Source organism: Triturus cristatus, chromosome 1_2 (assembly GCF_964204655.1).
Source record: "Triturus cristatus chromosome 1_2, aTriCri1.1, whole genome shotgun sequence".
In the NCBI taxonomy this organism is placed as follows: domain Eukaryota; kingdom Metazoa; phylum Chordata; class Amphibia; order Caudata; family Salamandridae; genus Triturus; species Triturus cristatus.
This window is the reverse complement of record NC_140580.1, coordinates 299,023,834-299,050,998: the sequence shown is the minus strand read 5'-3', so window position 1 is coordinate 299,050,998 and position 27,165 is coordinate 299,023,834. Positions and strand designations below refer to the sequence as shown.

Genomic DNA, 27,165 nt, shown 5'->3' with positions numbered 1-27,165 from the left:
AAAGATGGTGATTCAAGAGACTTTTACAACCCAGATGAATTACAGCATTTCTTGGATGACATGAAGTTGCAAGATATGGAAATTCAGCATACGTCTCCGCTTCAGATTTCTCAACGTTCTCAACCTACTCATCACCTTACAGGTGGCAGACGTCGAATCTCGGGTGAAGCTCGTCAACGTGGTAGAGAGACTGAGAGATCGAATCGTATCCAGGAAGATAAAACCTCAGCTTTGCAGTCAGTAACTAACTGTACTCAAGACCAACATAGAGACAAATCTCGCTCCCCTTTAAAATCCGCTTCAGATGGAGAGTAGTCCTTGACGCAATGTTTGTCCTTTTTTATTTAAAATCTAATTTTGTGATTTCCATATCCATGTTTCACAGAGAGACAAGCACCTTTTACACTCCAGTTAATAACCATTCTAGGTTACAAATTCCATGTCCATATTGCGCAGACAGATAATCCTTTCATATGCATCAGATGAGTATTTTTCAAGCTATTTCTCAATTTACTTCCATATTAAAGTTGCCAAACTTTCAAATGAAATGTTTATATATTTATTTATACTCACCTTGAAATGTATTTATTATATTAGTTATGGTAAAGATGTAATTTCAAGGTAATATTTATTGTCATGATTCATTATGTCTCATGAATGATATTTTAACAGTTTTATGAGAACACACTTTCTTGATATTCTGGAGATTATTTAACATCTCCCATAAGTAGCAACTGTTTTTTTAGAGGTAAACCTTTTAGTTCTAAGATTTAATTCTAACCATTTTTTCAATTTTTCTATATACATATATTAGCCTATCTACTTAGGATGAATATTTGTTTATTACACTACTTAGTTTATTATTCACAGTTAATGTTATTTATTGGATAATATTTTCTTTTCTGCTCATCTTTCATATTTATTCTATTGGTAGATTCATTGTCATTCGAAATGTATTTATTCTACTTGCAATCTTTTTTACAAACATGTTTACTAAATGATATTTATAGTTCTGAATGTAATTTATTATATATTAGATCTTTTATGATATATTTAATATGAAATGTTTCCTTTTGTTTATATTATTGACATGTATGTTCTTCTAGAATATTCTCTAGTCTTCTTTTTTATATATCCTAAGATATGGCTGGATATATGTCTTGTAGTATTTGGTCCTCTCCTTCATAGAGCAATGCTAAACATAATCGGATTCTTTAGACTTATGTCCTTCTTATAACTGGTCCTGACTTTTGATTTCTACTCCTGGTGGAGGTCCTACCCGGAGCGGTGCTCTTGTGAGCCCAGACCCGCGGTTGAAGTCTTAATATTGTAATACTCTATATAACATTATATTGTAATATGAACGTATATTTCTATTTTATCTGCACAATACACTTCTTTTCATTGACTAGGAAGTCAACAAATTTGATATTGGTCATTGGAAAACTTATTCCTACATACTTGACTGTGAGAAATTGTCCCAAAGTTTCACCTTGCCTTCCACACCGCCCGTATGGTCGCCGTATGTCCCGCGGCTCGATGAAGATAACGAGAGCCGGGACCTTAAACCGACACTGAAGAAGGACTTTCATTTCCTTCTGCAGGAGGGAGACGCCGTGACCCGGAAACAGGACCAATCACGTGCCGTGGGTTTGACCTCCTAGGGCCAATCAGATGAGAGCAGTGGAGGAGAAAAGGAGGCGAAGCCACCAATGAAAAAAATCCAGGAAGAAGCAAACACGGCGGATAGAGACGCTGAGAGAGGAAGGACGGGCCCGAACGAGAATGCGAGCCAGGAGGAGGACGCGGTGATTGTGCCATCGGAAGCTGCCCACAGAAACCCTGAAGACGCCGCCACCATCGAAGACACAGAAGAAGAGGAACAACCCGACCCCTGGTCTGAAGAGTGGTGGGTCCCAGAGGAAGCGAGAAGTCCGCCGCAACTCAGGAGAGTTGCGGCACACACGGTACGTGAATCGGGAGAAGGGGGTGAAGGGAGGAGGTGGTAGGGTCATAACACAGAGGTGTGAGCGAGAGCCTGCTCTGACACCAGTTTCTGCACTGCATTTGTTTGCGCCCCATCACTCACCTACTCCAACGCCAGCTTCTGTGTTGCCTTTGTTTTGTTTTTTTCTTGTTTGCGCACCATTAAGCCTGCCACTCCTGATCACCAACTACCCCCAATATATATATTTTTTTCTTTCCCTTACTCTTTCCGTGCTGAAGGAAACAACTATTTACCGCTGGTAAAGAGATTGCAAGAGAGCGCCTGCCTGATAACGTGGCATACACCCGTTCTGCTTCACATTTTGTTTTCTCCTCTCTCCCTTCTCTTTATTTGGTTGCTTTGCTTCTCTCTGCCCTTTTGATTCCCTCACTATTGCATATCTCTTTCCACTTAGGTGTGGTGAAGGCATAGCCATCAAGAAGGACAGCACCACTTACCGCATCTTTTCTTGTGTTGTTCAAATCCCCTACAAGCTACCCGGGACCCCTCCTTGAAGACGCAAGACGTACCAAGAAACAAGAACCCAGAGAAGAGAAGAAGCAGTGAAGGAGCAACTGCCTATCTTCTAAATTCCTACAGCAGTGATTGTCTCCAATACTGAACCAACCACTTTTATTCCCTTATATAAGTCTGTAAAGGCGCAACCGAAATACAACGATCCATAACTAACCCAATACGGCCTCCGTGTTTCTGTTTCCGCCATCGCTCCGACAGGTGGTGTCAGAAGTGGGATCGAGGGAAATGGAGGCCGTTGGAACCAAAATGGTGGAAGGACAAGAGAGGCTCAAGAAAATCATGGGTCGATTCCTGGAGGTGGCTGAAGCCGACCGAACCACACTACAAAAGACCCTCACAGAACAAAGTCAGACCCAGGGGACCGCAATAGAAAAATTGGTCGAAGCCCTGGGACAACCACGAGGACATACATCTCTGCCCTCGGTGGTCTTGCAGAAGTACACCCCAGGAGAAGACCCTGACTTCTTCTCCAACTTTGAGAGGATGGCAAGGGCCGCCATGTGGCCAGAACACAAATGGGGACAATACTTAGGGCCTCTCCTGATCACCAACTACCCCTCCCCCCCCGGTATAATTTTTTTTTTCCCTTACTCTTTCCGTGCTGAAGGAAACAACTATTTACCACTGGTAAAGAGATTGCAAGAGAGCGCCTGCCTGATAACGTGGCATACGCCTGTTCTGCTTCACATTTTGTTTTCTCCTCTCTCCCTTCTCTTTATTTGGTTGCTTTGCTTCTCTCTGCCTTTATGATTCCCTCACTATTGCAGATCCCTTTCCACTTGGGTGTGGTGAAGGCATAGCCATCAAGAAGGACAGCACCACTTACTGTATCTTTTCTTGTGTTGTTCAAATCCCCTACAAGCTACCCGGGACCCCTCCTTGAAGACGCAAGACGTACCAAGAGACAAGAACCCAGAGAAGAGAAAAGGCAGTGAAGAAGTGTCATGGCTAGAAGGAGATAATATGTGGGACACAGGGACAGTACACTGTATGTCTGATGGGGCACAACTACAACTCCCACAATCCTTAGGGATGGCTGGTTAGCACCTGACCATTGCTACATAAGCTCCGCCTTTGAAATGCTCGGGGCTTGTCACTCGAGAAAATTCCCTGTGAGGAGACTACGCGACACCGCAGCGTCTGACACGCTACTCATTTGTGAGGTGCTGATACCACCGTGGCATCCGCCTGAAGACGGCTGCCTTTCATTCTGGACCGGGACTTTGATCCTTGCGAAACTGCTACCGTTTGGCGGCTCTGGAGTCGTAATTGAGTATTCTATTGGTGCACGAAACACCTCTGTGCTCTTTGGTAGGTGTGTCCGTGCTGCGCTCGATTGCTTCGAGCAATCGGAACGATTTGCTTTCCATTCGGAGCGTCTCGCACTCTTCTGCAGAACTTTGTTTTACCGTCTTGTAAGGCAGCATTCCGGTTGATACTAAACCGGCTTTTGAACTCCCGACATATCAAAGACAGACATCCACGCTAGTTAAGCGCTTAGCTGGATGAGGATTTCATCATATCAGCTTGCAGCTCCCGCGAGCCAGGAAGTGTTGGATTACTTTTTCTTTAAGCTTGACGGCCTCTCGAGTGGGGTTGTTTTCAGCGCTAGGGAGCGCTTTGGCTATTCTACTTCTGGACTTGCTCAACACGCTCAGGAGAGCATGATAGTTGGGTAATCACCTGATTCGTCGTACCTGAAGCACCAAGAGGCTCAGAGAAGCCAGATGGATTGCACATGCACCAGTTCTAGAGGGTTACCTACAGCAAGATAAGTACCTCAATAATTGTGGAAAAGAACTGTTTGTTTTCTCTTTTCTTTATTTTCCTCTTTTGTGCATTTTTACATTGGAAGAAGTACGGCTGCATTATAAGTGAGTACATGACACATAGGGATATATGGTGGTTCTATGTATGCAAAGGGGGGTAATCTCATGTGTGTATTGTGTTTCACCTATAGGGCAGATGGGGTGGAATCTAGAAGAGAGACGTCGCACCCTAAAGACACGCCTCCAAGAAGCCAGAATCCAAGAGAAGGCCCTTGACTGGACCTCGTCCTTCCTCTCCGGCAGAACCCAGAGCGTCCGCCTCCCACCTTTCCGGTCAGAAGCCACGACATCATCTGCGGCGTCCCCCAGGGCTCATCCCTCAGCCCGACGCTGTTCAACATCTACATGGCCCCCCTCGCACAAGTGGCCCGCCACCACAACCTCAACATCATCTCCTATGCCGACGACACACAGCTCATCCTCTCCCTCACCAAGGACCCTCACACCGCCAAAACCAACATTCACGAGGGCATGAAGGCCATCGCCGACTGGATGAGGAGCAACCGTCTGAAACTGAACTCGGACAAGACGGAGGTCCTCATCCTCGGACCCACCCCCTCAGCCTGGGACGACTCCTGGTGGCCGACCGCTCTGGGGACAGCACCGACACCAACCGACCACGCACGCAACCTAGGATTCATCCTCGACTCCTCCCTCTCCATGTCCAAGCAAGTCAATGCCGTCTCCTCCTCCTGCTACAACACCCTACGCATGCTCCGCCGGATCTACAAATGGATCCCGACCAAAACAAGAAGAACAGTGACACAGGCCCTCGTCAGCAGCAGACTGGACTACGGCAACGCACTCTACGCAGGAATGCCAGCCAAACACCAACGGCGGCTACAACGCATCCAAAACGCCTCCTCCCGACTGATCGTCAACGCCCCCCGCCGCAGCCACATTACCCCCGTCCTGAGAGACCTGCACTGGCTCCCCATCGACAAGAGGATCACCTTCAAGCTCCTCACCCACGCACACAAAGCACTCCACAACGCCGGACCAGCCTACCTGAACAGCAGACTCAGCTTCTACACCCCCACCCGCCAGATCCGCTCCGCCAACCTCGCCCTCGCAGATGTCCCCCGCATCCAACGTACGACCGCCGGCGGCAGATCCTTCTCTTACCTCGCCGCCAAAACCTGGAACACCCTCCCAACCCACCTACGACAGACCCAAGACCTACTCGCCTTCAGAAGACTCTTCAAGACCTGGCTCTTCGAGCAGTAGCGGCACCCCCCCCCCCCCACCCCTCAGCGCCTTGAGACCCTCACGGGTAAGAAGCGCGCTTTACAAGTACCCTGATTGATTGATTCTTCTGAGGACATCCCTATTCTGAGCCTAAGCAGCGGCAACATTATTGTTTCTTTTGTCCCTTTTTTCCCTTCCCCTTGTGGTGGTGTTATCCATGCAGTGTCATATATATATACTCATGGGTATATCCATATAGGGGAAGGGATTAAAATTAGCTACAACATCGTTCCTGCCGTAATCCGGTTGTAAGGTTAGTGTTGAACCTTCCTCTGTATGACAGAGTGACAAGCCCACGGTAACTTACGGCCTGAACGATGGATACTAACACAGTTCTTACATCCATGTTGGAAACGTTGACCGCTCTGAGAATGGAGGTAGATGCCTTCAGGGGTGAGAATTTAGAATTACGTAACAAAATGAGACGTGACGTGGCAGGATTGTCTCGCTCTAGTCCTTCGGGTACGCGGGGGGTCAGTATATTGGGAATTAGACATTACCTCCTCCAGCTTCTCATGGTGCAGCTACAGGGCAAACAACGCATACTGTGGGAGAGGGTACGGGTCCTTCCACTATACAGGTTATACAGCTTGCACAGTTACCTTTAGCTCCTTCTGAAAGCTTCTTTGGGGATCCAAAGAAATTTGGTATCTTTCTGGGACAGTGTAAATTAGATTTTATGTGTAAACCCGCAGTGTTTCCTACTGACCAGGCTAAAACAGCCTTTGTGATGTCGTATCTTGGGGGCAACTCAGCGAGTTGGTCTTTTCCCCTCATAGAAAGAGACGACCCTGCCCTGCGTAATTTTGAGACCTTCTGTGATAAAATGCGCAAACTATTTGATAGGAAGGCACACTTCCTTTCACTAGATAGGGAATTAATTACACTGAAACAAGGTTCCCAGGATTTACTGTCTTACATCACCACCTTCAATAGACTCATAGCTGAAACCGACTGGCCTATGGAGAAAAGAACATCGCTGTATTTCCAGGGATTGAGAAGTGAGTTGAAAGACGTCTTGGCTCAGGTGGTGCACATGCCAACCACCTGTGATGAACTTATTGATCTACTCCGTGCAATTAGACCATAGACTGCAAGAAAGGCGAGGAGATAAACAGCGTACCGACTCCAGATATATGTCTCCGCGTCCCAAGGCTATAATCGATGGACCCTCACCAGCTTCTGATGGGACAGAACCCATGCAGATTAGTGCCATAAGAGAACCACTAAGTCAAGACAAAAGAGAGAGAAGGAGGAAACAACGGCTATGTATGTACTGTGGGAAGCCTGGACACTTTATCAAAGACTGCAAGGCGAAAACCAAGCCAACCTACAAAGAATTCAAAGGGAATCAGAAAGTGCCCGTGGTAGATTACCTGTTTGAGAGCTCGGAAAACTAAAACGCCCAAACAAGTCCCAGACCCCTTGTTTGAGGCCACAGGAGGAAGAGGTCTGCCCAGCTGAGGTTAACACAGTTCAAAACGCAGTGGCACATATGAACATATGTGTTAAGTTGGATATACCTGGGGCCGGACTCGTGCTTGTACATGCATTGTTGGACTCAGAGGCTACAGGTAATTTTATAGATTAGAGTAATGCACAAGAAATTGGAATACCCTGTGTAAAGAAGAAGGTTCCAGAACTAGTAAAGGCCGTAGATGCTACAGAATTGACATCAGGTCCTGTGAGATTCCATACCCAGCGGATCCAAATGCAGGTGGGCATGTGTCATTACGAGTTCATACAATTTAACTTAATTGACGCCCCCCATTTCACTCTCATACTGGGCATGCCATGGCTTACTCTACATGATGTAACAATAGGTAGGGGAAGACAAGGATCGATTGTGATCCAGTAGGGCATTAATTACCATTCACAAGAGAAGGGAATGGAAGGTCCGGCCACAGTCGTAGCCCCAGATATGAAGGCAACAAAAGGAGATGACTGGGCTGTTCCTTGAGGAAGGAAGGAGGAAAGGATCACTAGGGAAAAAGGGTTAGTGCTCAATGGAGGACAACCCCTGAGTATCCAATTTGTTGGATATAATGGCCTCACACACCCTTGCGAGTGTCATGCTTCATCATCGGCAATGCTCCACGTTGGGCAGGCGGTGCAATGCCCAACGGGCTCACCTCAAAGAGGGGCTCTTTATCGGAGATCTTTTGCCCAACTGCCTATGGGTGAAGTGGGGGTGAGGGGCCAGGACAGAGTAGATAGTGTGGGTGAGGATAAAATGTGGCCTAAGGTACCGGAAAGCAATTTTTATTCTGGTGGTCCTCTGCCACAAGTAAAATCAAGAATAGCCGGTGCTCATGGGGACTATGGTTTCCCGGAGTGAACCAGGGCTAGAGTGCAAATGGTGTGGTCAACATGTTTCTCACTTCTAGTACATTGACTGCGATTCTTCAGGACCTAGTAAAAAACTACAATCTACAAAACATGACCTAATGGTTAGTATCAGTTTAAATACAGCACATAAGTTGTACTACCTGTATGACACTGCTCTTACCTAGAAAGGGAAGATAAAGGAGAACATTACCACAGGTAAGTAACAACATGTGACCCTGTAGTGACCGTGAACACACTGTGAAGAAGTGCCATACTAGTGCAGATAGTGACTAGTATGTGATTAAAAACAAGTTAAAAACTGGTAGCAGCAGTATCCATTTGAACAACTTCACACACCCATGGAATCGGTAATACTGTTACTCACCTAAGGGTTAGAGTTATAGGGTGTCAACAGTACCCGGTGGATCTGACATCAAGGGAGAAGCCATAAAGTTACAGACTGGGAAGAAAAGGACAAGAGTGGGATGGTATTGAGATAAGTAGTAATTTTTACAATACAACCCCATCTGGAACGTCTCCCCATTGTTAGCTACCTAACATGTCCACAAACCCAGCCCAATCCACCATCTATCAACGGGTCATTACTGGCTGGATAGAGGAAATTTAGATTACTCCCACATAGTGCCGTGTAGCGCCTCAAATACATACTACGTAGCCGATATTTCATCATTTGGCGTTCTACCCCATAGACAGAACGTCTGCACCGAGGCAGCAGGATACACATGCGCCCAACATTTAAGTTTACCACTTATCTCAATACCATCCCACTCTTGTCCTTTTCTTCCCAGCCTGTAACATTATGGCTTCTCCCTTGATGTCAGATCCACCGGGTACTGTTGACACCCTATAACTCTAACCCTTAGGTGAGTAACAGTATTAGCGATTCCATGGGTGTGTGAAGTTGTTCAAATGGATACTGCTGCTACCAGTTTTTAACTTGTTTTTAATCACATACTAGTCACTATCTGCACTAGTATGGCACTTCTTCACAGTGTGTTCACGGTCACTACAGGGTCACATGTTGTTACTTACCTGTGGTAATGTTCTCCTTTATCTTCCCTTTCTAGGTAAGAGCAGTGTCATACAGGTAGTACAACTTATGTGCTGTATTTAAACTGATACTAACCATTAGGTCATGTTTTGTAGATTGTAGTTTTTTACTAGGTCCTGAAGAATCGCAGTCAATGTACTAGAAGCGAGAAACATGTTGACCACACCATTTGCACTCTAGCCCTGGCTCACTCCGGGAAACCATAGTCCCCATGAGCACCGGCTATTCTTGATTTTACTTGTGGCAGAGGACCACCAGAATAAAAATTGCTTTCCGGTACCTTAGGCCACATTTTATCCTCACCCACACTATCTACTCTGTCCTGGCCCCTCACCCCCACTTCACCCATAGGCAGTTGGACAAAAGATCTCCGATAAAGAGCCCCTCTTTGAGGTGAGCCCGTTGGGCATTGCACCGCCTGCCCAACGAGGAGCATTGCCGATGATGAAGCATGACACTCGCAAGGGTGTGTGAGGCCATTATATCCAACAAATTGGATACTCAGGGGTTGTCCTCCATTGAGCACTAACCCTTTTTCCCTAGTGATCCTTTCCTCCTTCCTTCCTCAAGGAACAGCCCAGTCATCTCCTTTTGTTGCCTTACTCTACATGATCCCTTCGTGCAATGGGCAGCGCAAACTGTTACGTTGAACTCCTCATATTGTGAGGAACATTGTACCAAAGACAGGATACAAGAAGCTCCACAGAAGGCGAATCCTGCGGAGTTGCTAGCCAGCAGTTGTCTTACGCAAAGTGTGGGATGTGTCACTTAATTACCAAAAGAATACCAAGAATATCATACTGTATTCAGCGAGTAAGAAGCAAGCAAACTACCTCCACACAGGGCATATGATTGTGTGATTGATCTAGAGCCGGGAGCCAGTATTACATGTAGCCGCATCTACGCCCTCGCCGAAGCGACCTACCTGCAGCAGTATCTGGAGAAACTACTGGCGACGGGATTCATCCGCCCTTCATCTTCTCCGGCATCCTCTCCTCTTTTTTTTATTCCGAAACGTGAAGGAGGTCTAAGGGCATGCATTGATTATAGGGCGATTAATCGTGTAATCAAGAAAAACAGATATCCCCTGCCATTAATACCTGTCCTGCTGGATCAATTGAAAGGAGCCACTGTTTTTACCAAGCTAGACCTTCATGGAGCAGACCATCTGGTGAGTGCGGCGGGGGGATGAATGGAAAACGGCCTTTAGGACCAAATTCGGACTATACGAATATCAGGTTATGCCTTTCGGGCTATGCAACGCCCCCGCCGCATTCCAATACTTCATGGATGAAGTATTGAGAGGGTTATTGGATGTGTCGTGTATAGTTTATATTGACGATATCCTTGTGTACTCAGCTTCCATGGAAGAACACATTCCTCACGTATCTGCAGTTCTGGAATGGCTACAGCAGTACTCGCTTTATGTGAAACTAGAGAAGTGCTTCTTTCACACCACTGAAGTGGAGTTCTTGGGTTATGTCATCGGACCCAATGGACTTTGTATAGACAAAAAGAAGACTCAAGCCATCATGGAATGGGAATCCCCTTCCAGTGTGAAAGCCTAACAGAGTTTCTTGGGGTTTGCAAACTTCTACAGAAGATTTATAAGGAACTTCTCCAGCATCATCAAGCCCCTGGCACACCTTCTTCGGAAGGGAGCTACCTTTAAATGGACTGCATCCGCAGAAGACGCCTTCCAGACATTAAAACTATGTTTCACCAGTGCTCCCGTACTGAGACATCCTGATGCATCCCAACCATTCATACTTGAGACAGATGCTTCTTACTACGCGTTAGGTGGAATCCTTTTCCAACGACACCCAGACACTGGCCAGGTACATCCTGTCGCCTTCTTCTCCAAGAAGTTGTCCAGTTTTGAAGTAAACTATAGCATTACCGATAAAGAATTGTTGGCCATCAAACGAGCATGTGAGGAATGGAGGCATCATCTACTGGGGGCCAGACATACAGTTGAAATCTATACGGATCATCGGAATCTATTGTTTCTTAAGAGTGCCCGAGCCCTAATACCTCGACAACTAAGGTAGTCATTGTTTTTTGCGGACTTGGACTTTGTGATCAAGTACAGGCCAGGACCACAAAACGGGAAGGCGGATGCGCTTTCTAGGCGTATGCCTACTCCTGTAGACAACACCGATTCTGTAGAAAAGCCTCCCATTGTACTACAGAAGGCCTCCTTTCCTATAGAGACAGTAGCCCTGGTCACCACTCAGAACTTCCTGAACGAAGTAAGGAAACAAATCACTGACATTGATAAAGATGCATGGGTGATGAAAGAATCATTACACCGTTCCGTGAAGGATGAATTGTTGTTCCATGATGACAGACTGTATATCCCTGAAGGACCACTCCAGCAACAAGCCTTACAATGGATCCATGATACAACCTTGGGTGGACACATGGGAGTGCACAAAATGTTACAAACCATGTGGCGTTACTTCTGGTGGGAGTCACTTCGACGAGACATAGCACGATACATTTCAGAATGTTCAGTCTGCACACAAGCCAAAGCACAACATCAACGACCCAGCGGCTTACTTAGACCTATACCCACATCACCCGCCCCTTGGCACACAGTGTCTATGAATTTCATCGTGGACATGCCTCCTAGTTCTGGTCATGACACCATACTAGTAGTAGTCGATCATCTAACCAAAATGGGTCATTTCGTTGCTCTAAAAAAAATTCCCTACTTCGGCGGAACTGGCCACTGTCTTTTTGCAACATATAGTTCGACTACACGGTATCCCTTCAGTCATCATTATAGACAGAGGGATCCAGTTTACCTCCAAATTCTGGAAAGCAATGTGTGAGGCCATGTGGATGGCTGAGTTTGCCTACAACAATGCTGATCATACTTCTTTAGGGTGTTCCCCTTTCTACTGTCTCAATGGCTTTTATCCCAACATGTTACCCTTTGAACGACCTGTGGCCTCCAAACTCCCTTCTATTCAAGAACACCATGCACACCTGAAACTAACATTAGATAAAGCTAAAACACACATAGAAGAGGCACATACACGGGACAAACAACAGGCAGACAAAAAGATAACACCATAACCCTCCTACAAGGTAGGAGACAGAGTGTGGCTTAACATTAAACACCTGAAACTCAAGGGGAGCAACAGGTTGCAGCCTAAGTTTGTAGGCCCCTATCCTATAGTAAAAATTGTAAGCCCAGTTGCCATGAAACAGCAGCTTCCCTCTACTTGGCAAATCCACCCAGTGTTTCATGTATCACTCCTGAAACCATGTTTCCAGGGCACCCGTTTACCAGTAAGACCCCAGTCTATAGAAATTGATGGGGAAGAGGAGTACGAGGTGCAAAGTATCTTAGACTCCAAATACGTTAGGGGACAAGTACACTATCTCATTGATTGGAATGGTTATGGCCCGGAGGATCGCTCATGGGAGCCAGCGGCTAATCTTCACTGCCCTGGTTTTCGGAGGCGTTTCCATTTGCGCTACCCCACCAAACCAGATGGTCCGCCGAGACAGCGGTCAATGAGAGGGGGTACTGTCATGGCTAGGAGGAGATAATATGTGGGACACAGGGAGAGTACACTGTATGTCTGATGGGGCACAACTACAACTCCCACAATCCTTAGGGATGGCTGCTTAGCACCTGACCATTGCTACATAAGCCCCGCCTTTGAAATGCTCGGGGCTTGTCACTTGAGAAAATTCCCTGTGAGGAGACTACGCGATACCACAGCGTCTGACACACTACTGATTTGTGAGTTGCTGATACCCCCGTGGCATCCGCCTGAAGACGGCTGCCTTTCATTCTAGACCAGGACTTTGATCCTTGCGAAACCGCTACCGTTTGGCGGCTCTGGAGTCGTAATTGAGTATTCTATTGGAGCACGAAACGCCTCTGTGCTCTTTGGTAGGCGTGTCCATGCTGAGCTCGATTGCTTTGAGCAAACAGAACATTTTGCTTTCCATTTGGAGGGTCTCGCACTCTTCTGCAGAACTTTGTTTTACCGTCTTGTAAGGCAGCATTCCGGTTGGTACTAAACCGGCTTTTGAACTCCCGACATATCAAAAACGGACATCCACGCTAGTGAAGCGCTTAGCTGGATGAGGATTTCATCATATCGGCCTGCAGCTCCCGTGAGCCAGGAAGTGTTGGATTACTTTTTCTTTAAGCTTGACGGCCTCTCGAGTGAGGTTGTTTTCAGCGCTAGGGGGCGCTTTGGCTATGCTATTTCTGGAACTTGCTCAACACGCTCAGGAGAGCATGATAGTTGGGTAATCACCGGATTTGTCGTACCTGAAGCACCAAGAGGCTTTGAGAAGCCAGATGGATTGCACATGCACCAGTTATAGAGGGTTATCTACAGCAAGATAAGTACCTCAATCATTGTGGAAAAGAACTGTTTGTTTTCTCTTTTATTTATTTTTCTCTTTTGTGCATTTTTACATTGGGAGAAGTACGGCGGCATTATAAGTGAGTACATGACACATAGGGGCATATGGTGGTTCTATGTATGCAAAGGGGGGGTAATCTCATGTGTGTATTGTGTTTCACCTACAGGGCAGACGGGGTGGAATCTAGAAGCGAGAGGTCTACTTCTTTTGAGGACATCCCTATTCTGAGCCTACGCAGCGGCAACATTATTGTTTCTTTGGTCCCTTGCTTCCCTTCCCCCTGTGGTGGTTTTATCCGTGCAGTGTCATATATATATATATACTCATGGGTATATCCATATAGGCGAAGGGATTAAAATTCGCTACAACATCATTCCTGCCGTAATCCGCTTGTAATGTTAGTGTTAAACCTTCCTCTGTATGACAAGAAGCAACTGCCTATCTTCTAAATTCCTACAGCAGTGATTGTCTCCAATACTGAACCACCCCCTTTTATTCCCCATATGAGACTGTAAAGGCGCAACCAAAATAAAACGATCCATAATTAACCCAATACGGCCTCCACGTTTCTGTTTCCGCCCATCTCTCCGACATTCACTTTCCTCCTTTTAGCTGGGATCCTTATCTCCACTACCTTTTTAAAACAAAGAAGTACTACAAAACCCCTAGTACTCTCACAAACATGGTTGTTTCTCATGCCTTATGTGCAATATCATGGAATGTTCATGGTTTAACACATTACATTACATTAAGAGGAAGAAAGTCTCTTCAATCCAAAAAAGTAGATGTGGCTCTTCTTCAAGAGACGCATCTTTACGAACTTGAATCAAAAAAATTGTGTAGAGATTGGGTGGGATGAGTTTTTCATAGCAGCATAAATGACGACAGTTCCTCAGATACAGGCCCTACTCGAAAAAGTGATGTGGCAATCCTCATTCGAAAAACACTTCCAGTTACGGTATCTAAAACATGGGAAGATCCGGACGGCCATTATGTCTTTGCTAGGTTACGCATTGGAGAAACTCATATCTGTGTGGGATCAGTTTACGCTCCGACAGGTTCCAAAAAATCCTTTCTCTTGTGTTTGAATCGCCTGCTTTCAGAGATTGATGCTTCACATTACCTAATAGGAGGTGATTGGAATTTGGTGAGAGTACCAGTTCTCGATAGGACAGGTCCTCTTGATAAACAAAATGCTGCAGACAGAGCACTCATGAATGATATAATTGAAGACAATGGCCTTGTAGATCACTGGCGTCTTTCACACCCAGATTTTACTGAATACACCTTCACATCCCCCACTCATGGAACTCTTTCTAGGTTAGACTATTTTTTAATCTCTCAAGGTATAGTCCAATCAGTTCAGGAATCCCATATTTTAGAAGGATCAATGTCTGACCACTCTCCAGTCTTATTACATTTACAAACAGGAATGACCAGACCAGGCCGCAATCCTTGGAGGATGAATATTCAACGCCATAAAACACCTAAGGGTAAAACACAATTACAGGATCATCTTCACGACTTCCTTTCCTTAAATCAAGGTTCTGTGACCTCTGGTAGGATTATGTGGGCTGCTGCTAAGGCTACTATTCGGGGGCACCTTATGCGGGATGCAGCTCAGACCAATAGGAAAAATGCTACTCGACAGAAAGAATTAGAACACGATATTGCACATTTCACCCGCCTATACACTAAAAAACCTACCTTACAAAATCGTAAATCTTTAGAACAAGCCTGTATGGCACTGAATAGTCTCTTCACCTCTAAGGCAGAATATGCTCTACAAAGAATGAAGGGGAGGAGGCATCATGAACAGGGAGAAAAGGCATGTAGACTTTTAGCAGTACAATTGAGACAAAGAGAAATTGCCATGGGTATTCCAGCCCTAAAATCATCTGCAGATGACATGTTGACTCGCCCCCAGGATATAGTTAATGAATTTGCAACTTACTATAAATCTCTTTATACCCCAGGTACCCAAGTAAATCATGACAAAATGACATCTTTCCTTGCAGGAATTGATTTACCTCTCCTTTCTGCAGAAGACAGAGCAATTTTAAATACAGAAATTAGTAAGGAGGAGATATCACAAGCTATATCATAAAGCCCCAGGGGAAGATGGATTTCCTGCGGAATTTTATCATTGGTCAGGTGACAGTGTAGTGGATTGTTTACATGCTGCATTCCAAGAGGCTGAAGGTACATCTTCTCTAGGAAGTTTTTCTAATAAAGCAGTTATCGCAGTCCTGCCCAAACCGGGGAAAGACCCACTGCTCTGTAGCAGTTACAGTCCTATTTCGCTCCTTAATTGTGACATAAAAATACTAGCCAGTATTCTTGCCTCTCGTCTCCGCAAAGTTATTCCCTCCCTAATCCATCATACCCATGTAGGATTCATACCTGGGCGTTCTTCTAGAAATCATTTACGTTCCCTAGCTCATACCCTTCATGCCGCCAAAATCCTGCCATACCATTATCGCTTGACGCCGAAAAGGCATTTGATCGAGTAGAATGAACATATATATTTAAAATTTTAGAACAATTTGGATTGGGGGATCAGTTTATAAATAAAGTACGATTTTGGGGGTTTCGTTTCTGATTCATTTCCAATGCGCAGAGGAACTCGTCAGGGTTGCCCCTTGTCACCTCTTTTATTCTTACTGGCTATCGAACCTTTGGCAGCAGCAATTTGCCAGTCACCTTTTGTTGTTGGTATCCCTCTCCTGGTGGGAGAATCTAAACTTTATCTTTACGCAGATTATATTTTACTCACCATTACCGATTTATCACGATCACTACCATCGCTACTTCAAATCATTGAGAATTTTTCCTCCTTTTCTGGGTATAAAATTAATTGGGACAAGAGTGAAGCGCTCCCTATGTCAGATGGCACCTCAAAACCTGTGATACAAGATTACCCCTTTCATTGACAACCCTCTCATTTAAAATATTTAGGTATTCTTGTGAACATAGGAACGGAGGCCATGATCACGGATAATATAAGTCCCTTACTTACTTAGATGCAACGGGATTTCGATAAATGGAAAATTTTGGGTTTATCTCTGTGGGGTAGAGTCCAAGCAGTAAAAATGGTCACTCTTCCATGTTTTCTTTATACTCTCGGAATGCTTCCTTTTCATATTCCACTATCTACATTGCGTCTCATAGACTCTAAGATAAAATCTTTTATATGGGGCTCCCTTAAACCCCGTTTAGCCATAAGCAAACTCATTGCCCATCATTCTAATGGTGGTCTGAGTCTTCCCTCGATTGAACATTATTCAATTGCACCACAATGGGTACATATTGAAAGATCCATTTTATCTACTGAATTGGGTCTCTCAGCTTTATATGGGTCAGGTACAAGCCGTCCAGATCCCCGCAATCCTATATTATCTGCAACGCGTAAAACATGGCAAAGGACACACCGTATTTTAGGCTTTAATCCACGTTTACATGTAAAAGACACAATATGGTATAATTCGGGAATACGCATTAAAGGGAAAATTCTCTCCTGGCCCCAGTGGAAATCAGCCGGCATTCTTACCTTAGATCAAATCATTCATAATGGTGACCTCAAACCATTTTCACAATTAGTGGAGGAGTTTAATCTTTCCCTATTACAAACAGATAATTATTTACAGCTTGATAACTCTCTTACTAAGGCGTTAGGCCACAAACCATGGATACTGCAAATTTCCCCAATAGTATTCTATCTTCACACTTGGGGGAGACATAAAGGGGTTATATCCGGTTTGTATAAGACACTCACAGCACAATTATTTTCTCATCCTTTATCTTGTGACCTTCGTTCTAAGTGGCAATTACGTTTAGGGATTTCCTATGAAGATGAACAGTGGGTGTTTCTGCTGGAAAACTTGGATAAAGGTGCCCAAGAGGCTCGTTTAAAATTTTGTTTATTCAAAATATTGCATGACTGGCATTGGTCACCGGTAAAATTACATAAAGCGGGCCTATTATCGCATACTAATTGTTGGAGATGTAGTGCCTCTGGCTGTGACATAGTCCACATTATATGTAAATGCCCCATGGTTAAGCATTATTGGTCCTATGTAGGCCAGGTTTTACATAACACCGTTCCTGTACATTTACCCCTCTCGCCAGCTACTATTTTGCTACATGATTTACGAGACTCCCCTACCCTTTCCAAACCGCAGTGTCGTCTTATACATAGCGCATTGGCTAAAATTTGCATATTAAGATAATGGAAATTCCCGTCTCCGCCATCCCAAGAGAATTGGTTAGCATCAATGATCCAAACTGCCTCACATGAAAGAGTCATATATAACATTCAAGACCAAACTGAATTCTTTTTACAAGTATGGAATCCTTTTTTACATGTAGACAATGTTTCTGTAACTACTTCCACTTCTTAAGTTACTCTGGCCTTTTCAAAGAACTGATATCTAATTCTCTTCTCTTCTTTTCTTTTTCCTCCATTATACTGTCTAGTTATAGTATCCTTATAGTTCAAATATTGGCACTTTTATAAAATGTTATCCTGTTAGTAAATATATTCATATTATACTTATACCTTTCACTAGAATGATTCTGTATTCTTATAATTGCACTATCTTTTAGTTTTTTCAAATGCATTTACTTAATGAAATATGTAATCAATGTTTTATCACATTAGTATTTTATTATCTTCCACTTTTAATGTCTTCTTGACAGTACATAGGAGTAACAGTTCAGTATTTCATATCCAATATTTAATAGTTGTTGGTGGCTGTATTAATTTTACTTGCTATAATGTATTCTATCTCTAACATTTTCCTTTCTTGTTATTTATAGATTTTGATGTATTTGCTCTTTAATTCATAACTGTATTTATCAATATTTCTTTATTACAAAATGTTTTAGAATTTGCAATTTTATCATAATATTACTTGTACTGTATTTATGAAATGCTAATAAAAAATAGTAACCAACAAAAAAAAAACCTTAATGTTATGACTAGGAGGCTGGGGATCATGGATATTGGAGGTGATCATTATAGTAATAGCAGCATTGATCACCCTGTGCATAATGATCCAGGTTTGTCCTGCATGTTGCGCAGCTTTTGCCTACAGTTATGCACGCTGTGTGCCAAAATATAGAAGGCATGAACATCACAAACACAGGGCTGATCCAAGCTATGAAGGACAAGAGATGGTACTGAGACAATATGTGAATTCGTTTTTTGGTATCAGATGGGGTAATGTGGAACCATCTTTTGTTAGTGATACCAAATGCCTAAGGTTTCAGGCCCCGTTAAGTTGACATAAAAACATCAGGCAGACGCTTGTACTTTTCCATGGTTCAGAAGTAAAGCTGCTTTTGTAGCGCAAGGCTTACCTAAGAAAGATACGAAAACAGAGCAGGATGCTAGCTTAGCTGCAAATATTTCAGCATATCACATTTAGAAATATTTTTGGTACCTGCTATGATATTGCAATTATTTATATGGAAAAGTACCAGAGATAATACATTGCATTACAGTGGAAAGTCCCAAAGCTGCCACATACTCAAGACACGTGGTCAGCAATAGTATAGTTGGGACCATAAATTGCATAACGCAGCCTAGGTCTTTCCTGATTGGACAAATATCTGATGCTTAATTTGTGCTACGTGTATTATGATCCTGTTTCCTCTGTGGTTTGTGTCAGAAATGTCACATCTTCGGACACACAGTGGGTATGCTGACTGTCTCCATGCTGCACGTATTTGCATTATCTTGTTGGTCTCAAATAAATTCTGTTCATCTTATGTGCTGACAGAGAGTTGGATTTGTGGTATTATTTCTTCATTCTTTATTTCAGCTTCCTCAACAGCATTGTGCAAGGGAGACAGGCCCTATTTAGGTGCAAGGAGATCTCCTCCCACTACTCTACATGCAGCCAAGCCCCAATCAGCTCAGCTCTGAGTCATCCAGGAAGAGGGAGGCACACCTCAACCCCCCAGTGGCTGTCTACAGGGAATGCACATCTCCAGCCCCTGTCACTCCAAACCCAGACTTTCAATACGCAAACAGGCAGAGGCACACAGGATGGTTAGACAAGAACATGTCTACTTTCTAAAAGTGGCATTTTCAAACACACAATTTAAATACCATCTTTACTAAAATATGTGTTATTTAATTCTGAGTTCAGAGAGCCTAAACCTTTTTTCTTCATCTTGTCCCAGTGGGAACTTACACTTGTAAGGTGTTACAAAGCATTTTCCATTCTATCCTATGGGGCAAGACAGCCTTTCAATAGTGAAAACAAAATTTGCAGTATTTTACTATCAAGACATGTCACACAGACCAGTACATACCCTACCTTTCACATACACTGCACCCTGCCCATGGGAGTACCTTGGGCTTACCATAGGGGTGCCTTACATGTAAGAAAAGTGAAGGTTAGGGCCTGGTAAAAAGGGTCCACTTGTCAAGTCGACATGGCAGTTAACAAACTGCGCACAGACACTGCAACGGCAGGTCTGAGATACATTTTTGGGGCTACTCAGGTGAGTGGCACAATCAGTGTTGCAGGTCCACTTAAGCATTTGATTTAAAGGCCCTGGCACACTTTAGTGCGCCTTTCTAGGGACTTACCAGTAAATCAAATATGCCAATCAGGGAGAACCAATTGTAACAACAATTTGCACAGGGAGCACTTGCACTTTGACACTGATCAGCAGTGGCAAAGTGCCCAAAGCATCTAAGCCAGCAAAAACAAAATCCAGCACTTTCCTGATTTTCCTAACTTGTACCAATAAGCTGACTATGAAATTGCATATAAAACTTGTGTGAAGTTTCTGAAGAAAGGCAAGTGCAACCCTGCATTGTACACCATGTAAATGTTGAAGTACTAGAATGATGAGCTGTCTCCATAGTTTCATATAAAAACTACAAGACACATCATTGTAAAGTACTTTGTTCTGAGAAATTGTTGCAGGGACAAGGTGGGAGAACCCAGTCCTGCCGCTCTGGTTCAGTAAAAGCAAACAACCCATGTACACTGCTCAGATGGAATCTTGTTAACAACAAGCATTGGCATAGCCAATAGGTCTCGCCTTTGGAACCTTATAAGTATTTAGTTATGCAGAACAATATCCTTGGTGCAACAACATCAACTGTTGCATGGCTAAACACTTATAAGGTCCCAAAGGCGAGACCTATTGGCTATGCTAATGCTTGTTTAATTTAGAACATTCTACCCTTAGTGGGTGAGTGAAAGGGAGGATGGACAGATGGATTGAACGTGTGGGTGGATGGAAGGATGGATGAGGGAAAGGATGGATGAGTGAAAGGATAATTGGAAGAACGGATGGATGAAAAACTGGTTGGTGAGTGAAAGGGAGGATGGATTAGCAGATTAGTGGATGAACAAAAAGGTGGATGGATGAATGAAAAAAGATGGACGAGTGAAAGGGTGGATGGATGGTTGAGTGATTGGGTGGAAGGAAGAGCAAAAGGATGGATGAATGGATGGCTGAGTGAAAGAATGGGGGTTGAAAGAGTGAAAAGAAAAATTGCTAGATTGAGTAAAAGGATGGATGAGTGAAAGGATGGAAGAGTGAAAGGGTGGATGAAGAGAAGGATGATTGAAAGGTTGGACGGCTGGATAGATGGATGGATGGATAGGTTTGGAGATGGATGCGTAAGTGTGAATATGGATGGGCAGAAGGAGGGAATAGTGAAAGACTGAATTAAAAATTAAAGACTTAATGAAAACCAAATGTAAAGATGAAATTGTGGATATCAGCAGGTGGATGAATGGATAGATGCTTGGATGGACGACAAGAGAGCTCTTCTGGGGAGGATCTGAATGACTTGTTTTATTTGCTTAATGTCATAACAGCCCTGGTTCAAAGTGGGGGATATTTGAATTGTCTGTCTACTTCCTTGGCTAAAGCAGTCTGTTGGCAAGACCTAAACAGGACCCCTCGGATTAGACTGGCTGCTGCCACCACTTCCGGAGTGCCCACCACTGTAAATTTATTTCAACAAATTCCCGTTTTCAAACATTCATGCAAAAAGTTCTGAGTTTCGTGTACAGCAGTAACGCAGCATCAACATGTCAAACCGACGTGGAGGAGTAGCATGTATGAAAGACACAAAGTGGGGTGATGACGTTTTTAAAGCGAAATATTCCAGAACATTTGCAGTTTCTCCAGCTCGCCCACGTGACAGCGCAGTTTGAAGCACCCGACCTTCTGCTGGGAGCATCTCTGTGAGAACCAAGGAGAGGCATCAGTAATGCAAATGGCATGCAGAGGACAACCGTTCAAAAACAAGGTCACATTTTCAATAGAGTGGCTTGGATGAAGAATGTTAGTGGAACTAGAGATTTTCTTAACTACGCAGTACACAGAAAATAAAATATTAACTTGAGAAGTGCTTCACAAAAAGGGTGCCAATACAGTCACTGTAATCCAGCAAGAGTGATAGAGAGAGGGAAAATATAAATACAAAATGTAGAAAAGCTTCAGAGGACAGTTATGTAGCAGTAGAGTACGGGCATTGAGCAAGGATAACCCTATGTTGTTGCTACAGCAGGTAGTAAAGAGGTAGACTGGATGTGCTCAACATTCCTTATGTCCCAAAATTGCATCACTGAGGAACTGAAAATTACTCATCCTCCCTGCCCAACCGAGAACAAAGACTCGACAGTTCAAAAAAGAAAGGTCACAGCTTCAAACACCACAGGAGATTCTTCAAAGTAGGGAGCGTGCGTTCCTGAAGAAAGGTATTCTGAAGAGGTCCTCTGAAAGCGCTCTTCTCTAGCAACAAAGCTAACAGAAGCACAAGTGACCTTTTGGAATCGGTCAGCTCTTTTCAAGCACTCGTGCTTGCGGTGGCATCCACCTTGCAGGAGCGAGCAGACGTGTGCGATTCCACGCTAATTGGAAACAGATGGCCCCTGCGTGCTACTGCTTACTCCCGCAAGGTGGATGCCGCCACAAGCACAAGTGCTTGAAAAGAGCTGACAGATTCCAAAAGGTCATCTCCTAGAACAGCGCATGCGCGCTGCCTAGGCGAGACCTAAAAACCTGTGCTCTACATTTGTGACCATTATGATGTATGGCTGCATGCCAGGTTGAGTAAGTATGAGGGCATGGGCACGTACATTAACTTTTTTCCAATTAAGCAATTTCCCTTTCCCTCCTAATCAAATGAAGAAACTTAGTTTTTAGACTCTGCTTACTCACATCATTAATTGCCCCCGGGACTTACTCATGCCAATTTTCCCAAGCATATTCCTAATATATGTTAACCAGGGGATTTTATCTGCCCCATCTAAAGCCAGGCAATTCTGATTGATCAGCCTATTCAGAGATGCTGCAGGCTTACTCCATACTGCTCGCCACAGTAGTAGGGGTGTCAAATCCTATCCTCAAGATATGGTATACCTAAATCTTTGTGGCATATGAAGTGAGCAAAACTAGGTGGGACTGCCAACGTTCACCCTAGGCATTTATTCTCTGTAATTTAGATAGATTTCACGCCTGCCCATTCCCATAATTCAGCTCCATAAGTTACACCCACCACACATTCAGAGTTTTATATATAGTGGCCATAAAGATGGTGGTTTGGAACCTATCTGTGTCACAAATCTAAAAACAGCTTTATGTTTCTTTCAAACACCATATGATTCGCCGTCAACAATGAATTCCAGTTATTGTGACTTCCACCATTTAAAAGAGTTTCCTTGATTTTCACTGGGACCTAAATCTTCAATGAAACCCACAAAATGCACAAACAGTGACTGCTAGGCATTTCCTGTTCGTGCCATCAGAACCGTGTCATCCGCATATAACAAAATTAGGAGTTGTTGGGACCCTACCTGAGGCACATCAAATGGTTTGCCCAACAAAAACTTCCCCTTATTATTAATCTTTAAAGAAAATAAAAACGGGGCTAGGATGCAACCCTGCCTCGCTCCTTTTTCCACATTAAAACACTGTGCACTTCCCCCTACTGCTAAATCTTACGTAGGCTGTAATCCCAGCTTACAATTGCCTTAAAAATAAACACCCATATTCTTGAGGAGGTCCCATAATTCATGTATAATGAACTTTTTTTGCCAGTGTGTACTTACTAATTCAGAGGTATGAATTCAGGCCTTGATCGAAAGTGCATCATTCTTTTCAAAACCCATACTGTGTGTCACAGATGATGTTCTTGTCTTCAGCCCATGCCTCTAGCTTAGACATTAGAATCCTTCCCATCACCTTAAGGGTGGAATCCAGCAGATATATTGATCTGTAAGAACTAGAGTCCACCTTACTACCTTTTTTAAAGATGGGCACAATCACTGACTGACACCAAGTGGGGTGTAGCCTCTGTTTTACAACAGCTTTTATAGCATTTGTAATCAGAGAAGCCCATAAGTCAACATTCTCCATAAATATGTTTAACGGTAACCATCAGACTCTGGCGCTTTCCCTTTCCTTCCACCTACAATAGCGATTCTCACCTCCTTTAGACTCGGCACCAACTGTGCTGTGTCAAAGCACGAGAACCTTCCTCAGCAAAGATAGCTGCAAAATGCTTTCCAACGTCCTCTGGGGGAATGACTATTTCTACTGTCAGGGTCCCTCTCCCCCTAAAATATGGTGTATTAACCACCCTCCAAAATGTCATCCCATCTGAATCATTACATGCTTTCTACAGTGTCTCCCATGTTTCCTCTATTATAATAACTCTAAGTTGTTTTCCAGCCCTGCAGAAACAGAGAACGGGTTACGGACATAGAAATGAACATGAACTTTCATTGGGAGGAAGGGGGGCAAGCCAAACTGAAACCAATTTTGTGTGTGAAAAAGGCCGCTTTATTGAATCAGGGGCACATTACAAATACCAAACCTGGCAACTGCCTTAAAAAACTAAAACCTCGCTATACATCGAATAACTGACCCCTGATCCCCCCGCCCCTATGATCCTCTCAAACCTTCCCCCACCCTGCAATTAACATAATAACAACATTACACAGTTAAAAATTATGCCCTAAAGTAAAAACCCAAATCCCATACCTGCCTTTCTGCAACTGTAACTAACAAAACATCTACCCTGAAACTTACACTACCTGCCTACCCTTTCCCTGCCCATGCTCACAAACTTCCAACACTTAACCAAAAACCTCTACCAACCCTGCCCAACGTTTCAAAACCCCACGAGCACCTGTTCCAAGCAACATTACACATAACTACCCCTTGTGCTCCTGTCTTCAACAAAGATAGCCCCCTCTAAACAAAGAAAAACCGGAAAGCACCACCAGGAAACCATTTTTTTTTCTTCATAAAAAAGGGGGTTGAGAGGGAGGGGAAACAATTGCTAACTACACTACCCTGCACCCAGCCACCAGGTCACCGAATCTAAAATGGTGGCTGGGAGTGCCCCTTCCAGACCCTTATACCTTGGGCTCTAATTGGGCTATCTTAAAACCAGCCCAATCTTACAAAATGGCCGGTGCATCGCCAGAACTGTCCCTCCCAATCTGCCCAGGGGGCAGACCTCTCTGTTCTTGGCTGCTCCCAAACCTGCCTGGGAGGGAGGGTAGCAAGCCAAACCAAGATCAATTTTATGTGTGAAAAAAGCCGCTTTATTGAAACAGGTGTACATTGCAAATTCCAAACCTGGCAACTGCCTTACAAAACTAAAACCTCGTAATACATCGAATAACTGTCCCCTAAACCCCTCCGCCCCTTCGATGTCCTCAAACCTTCACCCACCCTGCCGTTAACATAATAACGTCAATAGCAACAGGAGTATAACCCATAGACCAGATTGAGATCTGGGTGAGTAAGTGAAAACTAACAACAATGTCTCAACTGGATTCAATAGGAAAGACAGATACAATAATATGTACACAACATTACAAGAAGAAGAGAGGGAGACTCTTGGTTGTTTGTTCAAAAGTGCTCATGGCATCATATATTTGAAAACATAGTTCATACAGGACAGTTATAAAAGCACTGTGAGCATAAATATGTGATGGCAACCCAAAGGGGCTAGGTGCACGTAGTGCTCGTGACAAGAAGAGTGACGGCGCAAGTGACTAATGCAGAAAACAGCAGACGGCGCAAAGTGACAAAGTGGCAAGAAGTTATATATAATATTCACTGGTTCAACATGGATGATGATTCACAATGACTGTAGACCTAAAGAAACCGAAATATCGGGTAAAGAACCTAGCCAAAAAAGTTTTTCGGAACTCAGTCTGGGTTCGAAAAACACCAAGAAAGAAAAGCTTTTCCTTCTTGAGTCCCCTCACTCACCAGGGTTTTCCCACAGTAACATGCTTCATCATTGGGGCCATCTCTGTCCTCTACGGACTGAGGCGTGGTACGACTTGCGGATTACGTAGGAGCACTGTTGTGACAACTATGTGTGGTGCAGAAAGTGTAGTGGAGTGGGCTAATGTGAGTGTTAAAAATACCTAGCTAGTTGGCCAAATAATTTTATTCTTGCTCCTAGTTAGTATAATCTAAAAACGGGGTAGAATGCTGGAAGGCCTAGCTGTAATGGGATAGGTGTACCTAGCATCTTGTCAACATGTTTTGAGCTTCCCCAAGCTCTTCGTCAGGACCACACACTGGGACCAGCCCTGTGTAAACCACTCCTAATAGACCTGATTGAGGTAAAAAAACATTAAGTGACGCTGCAACTAATAATCATGCGTTGGTATATACATACTTTTGAGCATTGTCATGTAGTATCTGTAGGGTACATAAAACAAACATTTGTTAAGGGAACAAAACTTTTTACGTCCCTTTTAGGTTCATCTATGGTAATCACTGCACACACATTCAACCTAAATGTTGGTAGAATCCTCTGTTTCTGTGCCCCTGCATGGGTCAGAAAATAGCGTTATTTATCACTCTACATGCAATTTCTGTGCTTTAAAAGAAAGTTCCTCTAGAGTGATTAAAGTGAATTAAAACCATGTGGTACCGACACACATAAAACACACACACATAAAGTATTGCAAGCATTACATACATTTTAGGAAGCATAAATGTGCCCCATGGTCTCGGAGGGGGGTGTGGGTATCTCGTACACCTGTAATGAGCAAAAGTTGAAAGGAGAAAGAACCGGAGAAAATAAACGGAGGTACGAGCCATGTCTGCGGCTTATCTGTGTAGGAATACGGTAGATGCTGATAAATACGCATCGGGTCTATTTATCTGGGTGTCGGGACCTCTAATCTGCCTGGAGAAATCACTTACTTGATAAGAGACGCTCACACTTGGAATCGCCTATTTGGAACCCTCACGGACCGCATATTAGCGTGTCCTCCTTCAGCGCCAGTATTTATGTGTGTATTTCCACGTTGTCATGGCGGAAGTAGACATAAAAAACGGACTTCGTGAACCGGGATTGTGAACCCGAGGTTCGGCCATGATGGATTGGGTGGGTTTAAAAAAACGTTGCCATATGTTGTGGTGGTTTTTTAACTCTGTGTTAATGTTACTGATAACACATATATTTTGGTATTGTCGAATAAAACATGATACATTTATTACAAAAGAAATGTTTTGGAAAAACATTATGGAAAAAACATTTCCAAACAAGAAGTTATCATTTTAGTATTGAAATGAAAAACATATTGTGAATACACAACTCGTATACAGCATTAATGTCGGTGAACTGAATTCAGTCCCTGGTTTCAAAATAGCCGCCATGTGAATGGCTAATGCTGTTTGTATTGTGAGATACGGTATTAATGGTGTATGGCTATCTCAAAGGAACTAAGTAGACTTGACACTCCTCT

At 43.8% G+C, this 27,165-nt stretch overlaps 1 protein-coding gene across 1 annotated transcript in view; it reads right to left on the bottom strand.

Annotated features, from left to right (window-relative positions):
- Positions 1 to 26,746, bottom strand: part of MICU1 (mitochondrial calcium uptake 1) — a 730,309-nt gene extending 703,563 nt beyond the window's left edge. The window contains exon 1 of the mRNA XM_085603833.1: positions 26,621 to 26,746. The gene's annotated coding sequence lies outside the window, so the exon portion shown is untranslated. The remainder of the gene's footprint in view (positions 1 to 26,620) is intronic.
- Between the last annotated feature and the right edge of the window lie 419 nt (positions 26,747 to 27,165).